Genomic DNA, 14,135 nt, shown 5'->3' with positions numbered 1-14,135 from the left:
TCTGTGAGTGTCAGCGAGCAGGAGTGAGTGCCATTGCTATTACAAAGGAAAAAGCACTAGGCAAACTGAAAGGTCTCCAGCTGGATGTCACCTGGACCAGAGGGACTACATCACAGAGACCTGAAAGAGGTTGCTGAAGAGATAACGGAGGCATTGGTCATGATCTTTCAAGAATCATGTGACTCTGACATGGTCCCAGAGGACTGGACCATGTCTCCATGCTTTAAGAAGGGAGGAAGACAAAAGGGAGGGAAGGAATTTATTCTGGAAAGCAGTAATAATAACAGGGTTATTGTGGAAAGGATTGTCGTGGTAGGAGATTTTAATTTTCCAAATATTGATTGGCATCTCCCTAGAGTGAGGGTTTTAGATGGGAGGAGTTTGTTAGGTGTGTTCAGGAAGGTTTCTTACTATGTAGATAAGCCTACAAAAGGAGAGGCTGTATTTGATCTGTATTGGGAAATGAACCTGGTCAGGTCTGTCAGTGGGAGAGCATTTTGGAGATAGTGATCACAATTCTATCTCCTTTACCATAGCATTGGAGAGGGATAGGAACAGACAAGTGAGGGAAATGTTTAATTAGAGTAAGAGGAAATATGAGGCTGTTAGACAGGAACTTGGAAGCATAAATTGGAAACAGATGTTCTCAGGGAAACGTACCAAAGAAATGTGGCAAATGCTCAGGGGATATTTGTGTGGGGTTCTGAGAAGGTATGTTCCAATGAGACATGGAAAGGATGGTAGGGTACAGGAACCGTGGTGTACAAAGGCTGTTGTAAATTTAGTCAAGAAGAAAAGAAGAACTTACAAAAGGTTCAAATAACTAGGTAATGACAGAGATCTAGAAGATTATAAGGCAAGCAGGAAGGAGCTTAAGCATGAACTTAGGAGAGCCAGAAGGGGCCATGAGAAGGCCTTGGTGGACAGGATTAAGGAAAACCTCAAGGCATTCTACAAGTATGTGAAAAGCAAGAGGATAAGACGTGAGAGAATAGGACCTATCAAGTGTGACAGTGGAAAAGTGTGTATGGAACTGGAGGAAATAGTGGAGGTACTTAATGAATACTCTGCTTCAGTATTCACTACAGAAAAAGATCTTGGCGATTGTAGGAATTACTTGCAGTGGACTGAAAAGCTTGAGAATGTAAATATTAAGGAAAAGGATGTGCTGGAGCTTTTGGAAAGCATCAAGTTGGATAAGTCACTGGGACCGGAGGGATGTACCCCAGGCTACTGTGGGAGGTGAGGGAGGAGATTGGTGAGCCTCTGTTAATGATCTTCGCATCATCAGTGGGGACGGCAGAGGTTCTGGAAGATTGAAGAGTTGCGGATGTTGTTCCCTTATTCAAGAAAGGGAGTAGTGATAGCCCAGAAAATTATAGGCCAGTGAGACTTACTTCAATGGTTGGTAAGTTGATGGAGAAGATCCTGAGAGGCAGGATTTATGAACATTTGGAGAGGCATAATATGATTAGGAATAGTCAGCATGGTTTTGTCAAAGGCAGGTCGTGCCTTACAAGCCTGATGTAATTTTTTGAGTATGTGACTGAGAAGTGGCAGGTGGATAAGTGTGAGCTGATTCATTTTGGAAGGTCAAATATGATGGCAGAATATAGTATTAATGGTAAGACTCTTGGCAATGTGGATGATCAGAGGGATCTTGGGGTCCGAGTCCATAGGACACTCTGAGCTGCTGCGCGGGTTGACTCTGTGGTTAAGAAGGCATGCGGTGCACTGGCCTTCATCAATCATGGGATTGAGTTTAAGAGCCAAGAGGTAATGTTGCAGCTATATATGACCCCACTTGGAGTACTGTGCTCAGTTCTGGTCGCCTCACTATAGGAAGAATGTGGAAACCATAGAAAGAATGCAGAGGAGACTTACAAGGATGTTGCCTGGATTGGGGAGCATGCCTTATGAGATAGGTTGAATGAACTCAGCCTTTTCCTCCTTGGAGTGATGGAGGCTGAGAGGTGACTTGATAGAGGTGTACAAGATAATGAGAGGCATTGATCATGTGGACAGTCAGAGGCTTTTCTCCCCAGAGCTGAAATGGCAGCACGAGCGGGCACAGTTTTAAGATGCTTCGAAGTAGGTACAGAGGAGATGTCAGGGGTAAGTTTTTTATGCAGAGAGTGGTAAATGCCAGCGATGGTGGTGGAGCTGGAAACGATAGGGTCTTTTAAGAGACTCCAGGATGGCTGCATGAGCTTAGAAAAATAGAGGGCTATGGGTAAAGCCTAGGTAGTTCTAAGGTAGGGACATGTTCAGCACAGCTTTGTGGGCTGAAGGGCTTGTATTTTGCTGTATGTTTTCTATGTTTCTATGAAATTATAGGCCAGTTAGCCTAACCTCAGAAGTTGGAAAAGTGTTGGAGTCAATTATTAAGGATGAGGTTTCAGGTTACATGGAGACTAATGATGAAATAAATCAAAGTCAGCATTGTTTTTGTCAAGGGAAATCGTGCCTGACGAATATGTTAGAGTTCTTCGAGGAAGTAACAAGCAGAGTGACAAAGGAGAGTTAGTGGATGTCATGTACTTGGATTTTCAGAAGGTGTTTGATAAGATGCCACACATGAAGCTGCTTAACAAGATAAAACCCTAAGGCATTACAGGAAAGATACTGGCATGGATAGAGGAGTAGCTGACAGACGGGAGGCAGTGAATGGGAATAAAAGGGAACTTTTCTGGTTGGCTACCAGTGACTAGTGGTGTTCCTCAGGGGTCAGTACAGTGACCGCTACCTTTCACATTGTTTGTAAATGATTTAGATAAAGGAGTTGGTGGCTTTGTAGCAAATTTTGCAGATGATACGAAGATAGGTGGAGGGGTAGGTAGTGTTGAGGAAGCAATGCAATTGCAGCAGGACTTAAACACATTGGAAGAATGGGCAAAAATGTGGCATATGTAATACAGTGTTGGGAAATGTATGATTATGCATTTTGGTAAAAGGAACAATAGTGCAGGCTATTATCTAAATGGGGAGAAGGTCAAACATCAGAGGTGCAGAGGAGTCCTCGTGCAAGACTCCCAGAAGGTTAATTTACAGATTGAGTCTACGGGAAAGAAAGTAAATGCAATGTTGGCATTAATTTCAAGGAGAATAAAATGTAAAAGCAAGGAGATTATCCTGACACTTTTTAAGACACTAGTCAGGCCGTACTTGGAGTATTGTCAACAATTTTGGGCTCCATATCTCAGAAAGGATGTATTGGCATTAGATAGAGTCCAGAAGAGGTTCATGAGGATGATTCTGGGTATGAAAGTGTTAACATATGAGGAGCGACTGGCAGCTTTGGGCCTGTACTAGAAGAATTTAGAAGAATGTTGGGGGATCTCATTGAAACTTACCGAATTTTGAAAGGACTAGATAAGGTGGATGTGGAGAGGATGCTTCCTCTGATGGGGGTTTCCAGAACTGGAGGGGGTAGCTTCAAAACTGAGAGGTGATCTTTTAGAACAGATGTAAGGAGGAATTCTTTTAGCCAAAAAGTGGTGAATCTGTGGAATGTTCTGCCACAGACTGCGGTTGAGGCCATGTCTGTGGGAATATTTAAGGCAGAAGTAGATAGATTCCTGATTGGTCAGGGCATCAAGGGCAGGTGTATGGGGTTGGGTGGGATCGGGATCAGCCATGATGAAATAGCAGAGCTGAATGGTCAATGGGCTGAATGGTCTAAGTCTGCTCCTCTGTCTTATGGTTATTACCAACCGGCACAGATTGTGGTCTTTCACCAGGACCAGGAAGGAAGGCGGGTGGGTGGGGAGGGAAGTACAAGTGATAGGTGAAGGAAGTCAGAGTGACATGATAAACTGGGAAGTGATAGGTGGAAGAGGGAAAGAGATGAAGAAGTAATATGGTAGGAGATGACATCTGCTGCGAAAAGCATGATCTCCCAGAAGCCATCAATTTCAATTTGATTTCCCATTCCCATTCCGACATGTCTGTCTCTCTCCTTCTCTCTTCTTCCATTCCCCACTCTTGCCCCTTCTCTCCTCCTCCTCACCTGCCTATCACCTCTCTCTGGTGCCCCTCCCCACTTCTCCCATGGTCCACTCTCCTCTCCCATCTTTGTCTTCAGCTATAACCTTTCCCACCAATCATCTCCAAGATTCTAACCAGTCCTCCCACTTACCCATGCTCTCAGCTGGCTTTACCAATTACCATTCAGTTTGAACTCCTTTCCGTCCCCTCTCTCTTTACTCCAGCTTCTTCACCCTTTCTTTCCAGGCCTGACTCAAACATTGACTCCTTATTTCTCTCCATCGATGCTGCCTTACTGGCTGGGCTCCTCCAGCACTTCTGTGTGTTGTTCTGGATTTTCATCATTTACAGAATGTACCATGTCTAAGTTTTCCCTATCCCCACTACAAACCAGACAGTGGGAGAGCATCACTCAGTACACATCCATCATTAAGAACCCCCATCACCCAGGACATATCCTCTTCTCACTGCTACCATCAAGAAGTTAAGCAGCCTGAAGGCGCACACTCAACATTTCAGGAAAAGCTTCCCTCCCTCATGGAATCCCTGACCCACTGAATCCACACCCACAGCCCACGGACACTCTCCCCCAGCACCGACTCTCCCCACCCACTGAATCCACACCCACAGCCCACAGACACTCTTCCCCCATCACTGACTCCCCTCTCACAGCCCAGAGACACTCTCCCTGCCCCATTTTTTGAGCACAGAACAGTATAGGCCCTTTGACCCATGATGTTGTTTACAAACCTTTAACTTTCTTCAAGATCTGTCTGACCCTTCACTCCATCATAGCCTCCATTTTTCTATCCTTCTTCCTGTCTAAGACTTTCTTAAATCTTCCTAATGGACGTGCCTCCACCACCACCTCTGACCATGTGTTCCAACTGTCCATGTTACAACCTACTTCTGACATCCAACATCCCCCCAATATTCCTCCCAACCTTTAAATTATGCTTCCTCATACTAGCCATTTCTGCACTGGAAAAAACATCTCTGGCTGTCCACTCGATCTATGCCTCTTATTATCTTGTACATTATTCAGTCACCTCTCATTCTCCTTTAAAGAGAAACCACTATCTCACTCAACCACCTCAGACACAACATGCTGTCCAATCCAAGCAGCATCCTGATAAATCTCCGCTTGCACCAGGAACAAACGCTGTTCACCAGCTGTGGTTTAACCAGAGTTTTATCCTGTTGATCTGCAACATTACCTCGTGACACTCGAACTCAGTCCCCCAACTACTGAAGGCCAACGCATCATACGTCTTGTCAACTTGTGTGGCAACTTCACGGGATCTGTTCCCACCATTGGTGGCCTCTCCACATTTATATAACTCCAGGCCCATTAGTGTGGTTGCTTGAGGAGTATGGAGGCATGGGTTCCTTAGGGGTGTCTTGGACGGAGGAAGGAGGGCAGGTAGTGGGGATAAGCTCCCACTACTTATTAAATGCTCCCATTGGTGTGCATCTTAAATAGCTTCTGACCACCATGTCCAGCTCCTTTCCTTCACATACAAATACTTTATTGTCACCAAACAATTGATACTAGAGCGTACAATCATCACAGTGATATTTGTTTCTGCGCTTCGTGCTCCCTGAAGTACAATTCGAAGTAAATATAATAAAAATTTATATTATAAATCATAATTAGAAAATAGAAAAGGGAAAGTACGGTAGTGCAAGTCAGGTCCGGATATTTGGAAGGTACGGCTCAGATCGGGGTCAGGATCTGTTCAGCAGTCTTATCACAGTTGGAAAGAAGCTGTTCCCAAATCTGGCCGTACGTATCTTCATGCTCCTGAACCTTCTCCCAGAGAGAAGTGGGACAAAAAGTGTGTTGGCTGGGTGGGTCTTGTCCTTGATTATCCTGGCAGCACTGCTCCAACAGCGTGTGGTGTAAAGCGAGTCCAAGGATGGAAGATTGGTTTGTGTGATGTGCTGGGCTAGGTTCATGATCTTCTGCAGCTTCTTCCGGTCTTGCACAGGACAACTTCCATACCAGCAAACACGAGGAAATCTGCAGATGCTGGAAATTCAAACAACACACACAAAATGCTGATGGAACACAGCAGGCCAGGCAGCATCTATAAGGAGAAGCACTGTCGACATTTCGGGCCGAGACCCTTCGGACTAACTGAAAGGAGAGATTCTAAGAGATTTGAAAGTAGTGGGGGGGGGGGGAAATGCGAAATGATAGGAGAAGACCGGAGGGGGTGGGATGAAGCTAAGAGCTGGAAAGGTGATTGGTGAAAGTGATACAGAGCTAAAGAAGGGAAAAGATCATGGGACGAGAGGCCTCGGGAGAAAGAAAGGAGGGGGGGAAGCACCAGAGGGAGATGGAGAACAGGCAGGGTGATGGAGCAGAAAGAGAAAAAAATCAACTAAATATGTCAGGGATGGGGTAAGAAGGGGAGGAGGGGCATTAACGGAAATGAGAGAAGTCAATGTTCATGCCATCAGGCTGGAGGCTACCCAGCCGGTATATAAGGTGTTGTTCCTCCAACCTGAGTTTGGATTCATTTTGACAGTAGAGGAGGCCATGGATAGACATATCAGAATGGGAATGGGATGTGGAATTAAAATGTCTGGCCACTGGGAGATCCTGCTTTCGCTGGCGGACTGAGCTTAGGTGTTCAGCGAAACAGTCTCCCAGTCTGCGTCGGGTCTCACCAATATTATAAAAGGCCACACTGGGAGCACCAGATGCAGTATACCACACCAGCCGACTCACAGGTGAAGTGTCACCTCATCTGGAAGGACTGTCTGGGGCCCTGAATGGTGGTGAGGGAGAAAGTGTAAGGGCAGGTGTAGCACTTGTTCCGCTTGCAAGGGTAAGTGCCTGGAGGGATATCAGTGGGAAGGGATGTGGGGGATGAGTGGACAAGGGAGTCGCGTAGGGAATGATCCCAGCGAAAAGCAGAAAGAGAGGGGGGAGGGAAAGATGTGCTTGGTAGTGGGATCCTGTTGGAGGTGGCGGAAGTTACGGAGAATTATACGTTGGACCTGGAGGCTGCTGGGGTGGTAGGTGAGGACAAAGGGAACCCTATCACGAGTGGGGTGAAGGCAGATGTGCAGGAAATGGGAGAGATGCGTTTGAGAGCAGAGTTGATGGTGGAAGAAGGGAAGCACCTTTGTTTAAAAAAGGAAGACTTCCATACCAGGTTGTGATGCACCCTAGAAGAATGCTTTCTACAGTGCACCTATAAAAATTAGTGAGGGTTTTAGGGGACAGGCCAAATTTCTTCAGCTTTCTCAGAAAGTAAAGGTGCTGGTGGGCCTTTTTAGCAGTGGACTGTACTTGGTTAGACCAAGTCAGGTCATTTGTGATATTCACCCCAAGGAACTTAAAGCTTTTGACCTGTTCCATCTGTGCACCACTGATGTAGATGGGGTCGTGCAGTCCGCTACTCCTTCTGAAGTCAACAACCAATTCCTTTGTCTTGCTGACATTGAGGGATAGGTTATTATCTCCGCACCATGCCACCAGGCTCTTAATTTCCCCTCTGTACTCAGACTCATCATTACCCAAGATACGGCCTACAATTGTGGTGTCATCAGCAAACTTATATATTGAGTTCGATAGAAACTTGGCTACACAATCATGGGTGTACAGTGAGTACAGCAGGGGGCTGAGTACACAGCCTTGTGGGGCACCAGTGCTCAGAGTGATTGTAGAGGAGAGCTTGTCCCCTATCTTTACAGCCTGGGTCCTGTCTGTGAGGAAGTTGAAGATCCAGCTGCAAATCTGAGTGCTAAGGCCCAGGTTCCAGAGCTTAGGAATCAGTTTATTTGGAACGATGGAATTAAAGGCAGAGCTGTAGTCAATGAAAAGGAGCCTTACATATGCGTCTTTATTCTCCAGGTGTTCTAATGAGGAATGTAGTGCCAGAGAGATGGCATCTGCCATTGACCTGTTGCTCCGGTAGGTGAATTGCAAAGCGTCGAGGTTGTCTGGTAGGCTGTGGTTGATGTGTGCCATAACCAATCGCTCAAAGCACTTCATAGCAATTGATGTTAGAACCACAGGTCAGTAGTCATTCAGGCCCGCCACCTTGCTTTTCTTTGGCACTGGGATTATCGTTGCCTTCTTAAAACACAAGGGGATCTTAGACTGAAGCAGGGAGCAGTTAAAGATGTCAGCAAACACTCCAGCTAGCTCGCCTGTGCAGGCCTGGAGAACCCGTCCCGGGATGCCATCTGGGCCCGTCGCCTTTCTTGGATTTATCTACAGGAAGGCTCTTTTAATGTTTTCCTCGGTGACGATGAATCTTGATGCCACCAGGTCCGGTTCATCCAGAGGTGGCGGGATGCTCCTCTTCCATTCGAATCTTGCGTAGAATATGTTAAGTTCATCAGGACGAGAAGCTCTACAGGTATTGATATTCCTAGCCTTTTCTTTGCGCCCAGTGATCTCATTTAGACCCTGCCATAGTCTACTGGCATCCCTCTGATTAGCCTGGGCTTTCAACTTGGCTCGATATTACCTATTGGCACCCTTAATGGCTTTCCGGAATTCACGCCTGGATTCCATGTAGCAACTAATATCTCCAGACCTAAAAGCCGCAGCTCTAGTTTCAAAAGGGACTGGACCTCATAATTCACCCAAGGCTTCCGGTTAGGGAATACCCAGATCGTCTTGCAAGACACACAGTCCTCTGTGCATTTCCAGATAAAGTTGACAGCTGAGGCATACTCATCGAGTCCTTGAATACTAACCAGTCCACCGATTCAAAGCAGTCACGGAGGACCTCATCCATTTCCTCTGTTCAACGTGACACCACTTTTGACACCGTGACCTCCCGCTTCAGTTTCAGTTTGTAAGCCGGGAGGAGGAGTACGGCCTGATGGTCTGATTTTCTGAAGTGAAGTCTTTGGACGGAACGGTAGGCATCCTTGCCTGCTGTGTAGCAGTGGTCAAGTATATTCGGGCCTCTAGTGGAGCAGGAGACATGCTGGTATAACTTTGGCAGTGCTTTTCTGAGGTTGGCCTGGTTAAAGTCCCCGGCTGTAATGAGCAAAGCCTCCGGATACCTGGTCTCAAGTTCACTGATATTGGCATGCAGTGTATTCACAGCACACTTCATGTCCGCCTGGGGGGGAATGTGCATATCTAGGAATAATAGTGCATAGTTCCCTGAAGGTGGAGTCTCATGTAGATAGGGTGGTGAAGAAGTCTTTTGGAACGCTGGCCTTTATAAATCAGACCATTGAGTACAGAAGTTGGGATGTAATGTTAAAATTGTACAAGGCATTGGTAAGGCCAAATTTGGAATATTGTGTACAGTTCTGGTCACCGAATTATAGGAAAGATATCAATAAATTAGAGAGAGTGCAGAGACGATTTACTAGGATGTTACCTGGGTTTCAGCACTTAAGTTACAGAGAAAGGTTGAACAAGTTAGGTCTCTATTCATTGGAGCGTAGAAGGTTGAGGGGGGATTTGATCAAGGTATTTAAAATGTTGAGAGGGATAGATAGAGTTGACGTGAATAGGCTGTTTCCATTGAGAGTAGGGGAGATTCAAACGAGAGGACATGATTTGAGAATTAGGGGGCAAAAGTTTAAGGGAAACACAAGGGGGTATTTCTTTACTCAGAGAGTGATAGCTGTGTGGAATGAGCTTCCTGTAGAAGTAGTAGAGGCCAGTTCAGTTGTGTCATTTAAGGTAAAATTGGATAGGTATATGGACAGGAAAGGAGTGGAGGGTTATGGGCTGAGTGCGGGTAGGTGGGACTAGGTGAGATTAAGAGTTCAGCACGGACTAGGAGGGCCGGAATGGCCTGTTTCCGTGCTGTGATTGTTATATGGTTATATGGTTATATGTAGACCGCTGTCAGTATTACTGAGGTGAATTCTCGTGGCAGATAATAGGGATGACACTTCACTGACAGATGTTCCAGGTCCGGACTGCAGGAGCTTGTCAGTGCCACTGTGTCTGAGCACCACGCAGTGTTGATCAGTAGACAGACTCCACCTCCCTTTGTCTTGCCTGAAGACACCGTGCGGTCCATCCAATGGATCAAAAATCCCTCTGGTCGGATGGCACAGTCGGGGGTGGCACGGGAGAGCCAGGTCTCTGTGAAACTGAATACACAGCAGTTCTGCATCTCCCTGCAGTAGGTGAGTCTCCCTTTAAGATCATCCACCTTGTTCTTTACGGCTTGCATGTGGCTTAACTACTGAGGCCAGTGGGATAATTTCCACTGACAGGAGAAAGGGCAAGGGCAGGTTACTGTTGCCTTAAAACCATAGATTGGGGAAAGAGTGAATTCATGCCCTTAGTGTATCAATTTACTGAAGACTTCCTGAAAGAATTGCCTTTTAGAGTAGAGAAGGACTGTTTCACCTATTTGGGGATTAAACTGACTAAGAACCCAAAGCATTTTTTCAAATTAAACTTAACAGAATCTTTAGAAAAACTCAGAACAAATATCGAGTCCTGGAGGATACTGCCCTTATCCATGATTGGACAGGTAAATGCAATCAAAATGGTGACCCTACCCACGTTTCTAAACCTGTCTATATACTTAAATGCATCATTTTTTAAGAAACTTGACTCCATCATATTGCCCTTTGTGTGGGGCTATAAATCACCCAGGATATCTAAGGCTCACCTACACAAACCTCTTAAGAAGGGCGGTCTTGGTCTGGCAATTTTCAAACATTACTAACTCCAGGGCTCTTACATACTGGAAATGTGCAGGTGCTGAGACCGAAGAAAAACCTTCATGGCTACAGCTGGAAGCCTCTGTTGTTAAATATTCCTCACTTCCTGCTTTCTACTTTCCACCTATGCCTCAACATTCACGCTACAGGTTAATCCAGTACAAGGTGATGCATAGACTGCATTATTCAAAAACAAAACTGAATCGCATCTTCCCATCTGTGTCTCCTGATCGCGACTGGTGCCGCTCTGCCGAGGGCTCACGAACACATCTTTTCTGGTTTTGCCCTACATTATACAATTTTTGAGTGGCTCTCAAAAGCCTATTCGAGAGACATTCAGCCCAATCACGACCTCGCCATCTCTGGATGTTCTGCAGTGACTCTCGAGTTGCCGCACGATATGCAGATTGCTCTGCATCTCGGAATGGTGGTGGCTGAGAAACTTACTCTTCTGACCTGGAAGTCTACTACCCCACCTACCTTTGCACACTGGCTCAAGGAGATGTTGTCTATTATACAAATGGAAAGACTGTGTCTGCACAAACCCAGTACACAGAATATATTTGAGAGAATGTGGGGGCCTTTCTTGGGCCTTTCTCAGTGTCATATTACCTCACATACATAGTGACCTTGACCTGTCTCATCTCATGAGTGGGTGTGGTGCCTAGCCGGATTCCTTTATTCATTTTATTTTACATTGCTTCCGTGATACCACTATTGTGTCAACGTTTATTTTAAGTCTATTTATGCAATCTTGTAAACTGTCTGGCAGCCTTTTTGTTTTTGTTTTTGATTTGATTTGTCTGTGCTCCACCTGGAGCTGCATCTCCTTGGTATTGTTTTGTATGTCTTCTATATGTTTTGTCTTTGTAAAACGGAAAATTGTAAATAAAGTATTCAAAAAAAACCCAATTGATTTGGGCAGATGGGGCTCGTCAGCTGTGGTTGGCAGCTCATCCAGGGAAATGATGTCAAACCTCCGCTGCCACTCCCAGGGAAGCCTTCAGGAATAAACTCTGCAGGTGGACAGCTCAGAGGCATCATCCATGGTCAAAGCCCACCAATCAAGTCTTCACAAGGAGGCAAAAATGTTGTTTTGGCTGTGACCAGTGATCAATGGCTAGCCATTGATGGTGGGCTTTCTTTAAATCCCTGATCCAGTTACTCATTGATGAGGTATAAATATCACTGACAGGGCCAGCATTTACTGCACATGCCTTTGGGTTAAGACAATGTGCAGGTAAGGACAGTTTACAGAGAGAGTGCAGTCAGCCCAAGAATGAGAGGTCATTGAAGGGCGTCCATAGCTTCCCCTTACACAGAGGAGGACTGGAACCATTTGGCACATGGAGATAAGGATAAGTATGTAATCAAAGGATGCAAGGCAAATGAGCAGACTAAGGGACAATTTACTATCTTCATTGGTCGCAGCTTGCAGCTTGTCTTAACTTTTAACAACTGTATTGTGATTGACGATTAATCTTGCAAGTAAGGCCATAGACCACCAGGCACAAGAGCAGATTTAGGCCATTTGGTCCATGGAGTCTTCTCCGCCATTCCTTCATGGCTGATTTAGAAACATAGAAAACCTACATCACAATACAAGCCCCTTGGCCCACAAAGTTGTGCCGAACATGTCCCTAACTTGTAAATTACTAGGCTTACCTATAGCCCTCTATTTTTCTAAGCTTCATGTACCTATCCAAAAGTCTCTTAAAAGACCCTATTGTATCCGCCTCCACCACCGTTGCTGGCAGCCCATTCCACGCACTCACCACTCTGAGTAAAACACTTACCCCTGACATCTCCTCTGTACCTACTCCAAAGCACCTTAAACCTGTGCCCACTGTGGCAACCATTTCAGCCCTGGGAAAAAGCCTCTGACTATCCACACGATCAATGCCTCTCATCATCTTATACACCTCTATCAGGTCACCTCTTATCCTCCATCGCTCCAAGGAGAAAAGGCCGAGTTCACTCAACCTATTCTCATAAGGCATGCTCCCCAATCCAGGCAACATCCTTGTAAATCTCCTCTGCACCCTTTATATGGCTTCCACATCCTTCCTATAGTGAGGCGATCAGAACTGAGCACAGTACTCTAAACTGGGTCTGACCAGGGTCCTATATAGCTGCAACATTACCTCTCAGCTCCTAAATTCAATTCCACAATTGATGAATGCCAATACACCGTACGCCTTATTAACCACAGAGTCAACCTGCACAGCTGCTTTGAGCATCCTATGAACTCGGACCCCAAGATCCCTCTGATCCTCCAAACTGCCAAGAGTCTTACCATTAATATTCTGCCATCATATTTGAACTACCAAAATGAACCACTTCACAATTATCTGGGTTGAAATTCATCTGCCACTTCTCAGCCCAGTTCTGCATCCTATCAATGTCCCACTGTTACCTCTGACAGTCCTCCACACTATCCACAACACCTCCAACCTTTGTGTCATCAGCAAACTTACTAACCCATCCCTCCACTTCCTCATCCAGGTCATTTATAAAAATCACGAAGAGTAAAAGTCCCAGAACAGGTCCCTGAGGCACTCCATTGGTGACCAAACTCCATGCAGAATATGACCCGTCTACAACTACTCTTTGGCTTCTGTGGACAAGCCAGTTCTGGATCCACAAAGCAATGTCCCCTTGAATCCTATGCCTCCTTACTTTCTCAATAAGTCTTGCATGGGCTACCTTATCAAATGCCTTGCTGAAATCCATATACACTACATCTACTGCTCTTCCTTCATCAATGTGTTTAGTCACATCCTCAAAATATTCAATCACACTTGTAAGGCACGACCTGCCCTTGACAAAGCCATGCTGACTACTCCTAATCATATTGTACCTCTCTAAATGTTCATAAATTCTGCCTCTTAGGATCTTCTCCATGAACTTACCAACTACTGATGTAAGACTCACTAGTCTGTAATTTCCTGGGCTAATTCTTCTACCTTTCTTGAATAAAGGAACAACATCCGCAACCCTCCAATCCTCCAGAACCTCTCCCGTTCCCATTGTTGATACAAAGATCATCACCAGAGGCTCAGCAATCTCCTCCCTCACCTCCCACAGTAGCCTGGGGTACATCTCATTCAGTCCCAGCGACTTATCCAACTTGATGCTTTCCAAAAGCTCCAGCACATCCTCTTCCTTAATATCTACATGCTCAAGCTTTTCAGTCTGTTGCAAGTCATTACTACAATCACCAAGATCCTTTTCCACAGAGAATACTGAAGTAAAGTATTCATTAAGTACCTCTGCTATTTCCTCTGGTTCCCTACACACTTTCCCACTGTCACACTTGATTGGTCCTATTCTTTCATGTCTTATCCTCTTGCTCTTCACATACTTGTAGAATGCCTTGGGGTTTTCCTTAATCCTGCCTGCCAAAGCCTTTTCATGGCCCCTTCTGGCTCTCCTAATTTCCTTCTTAAGCTCCTTCCTATTAGCCTTATAATCTT

The sequence above is a fragment of the Hemitrygon akajei genome, chromosome 8, assembly GCF_048418815.1.
Source record: "Hemitrygon akajei chromosome 8, sHemAka1.3, whole genome shotgun sequence".
NCBI lineage: Eukaryota > Metazoa > Chordata > Chondrichthyes > Myliobatiformes > Dasyatidae > Hemitrygon > Hemitrygon akajei.
This window is presented reverse-complemented; position numbering follows the sequence as displayed.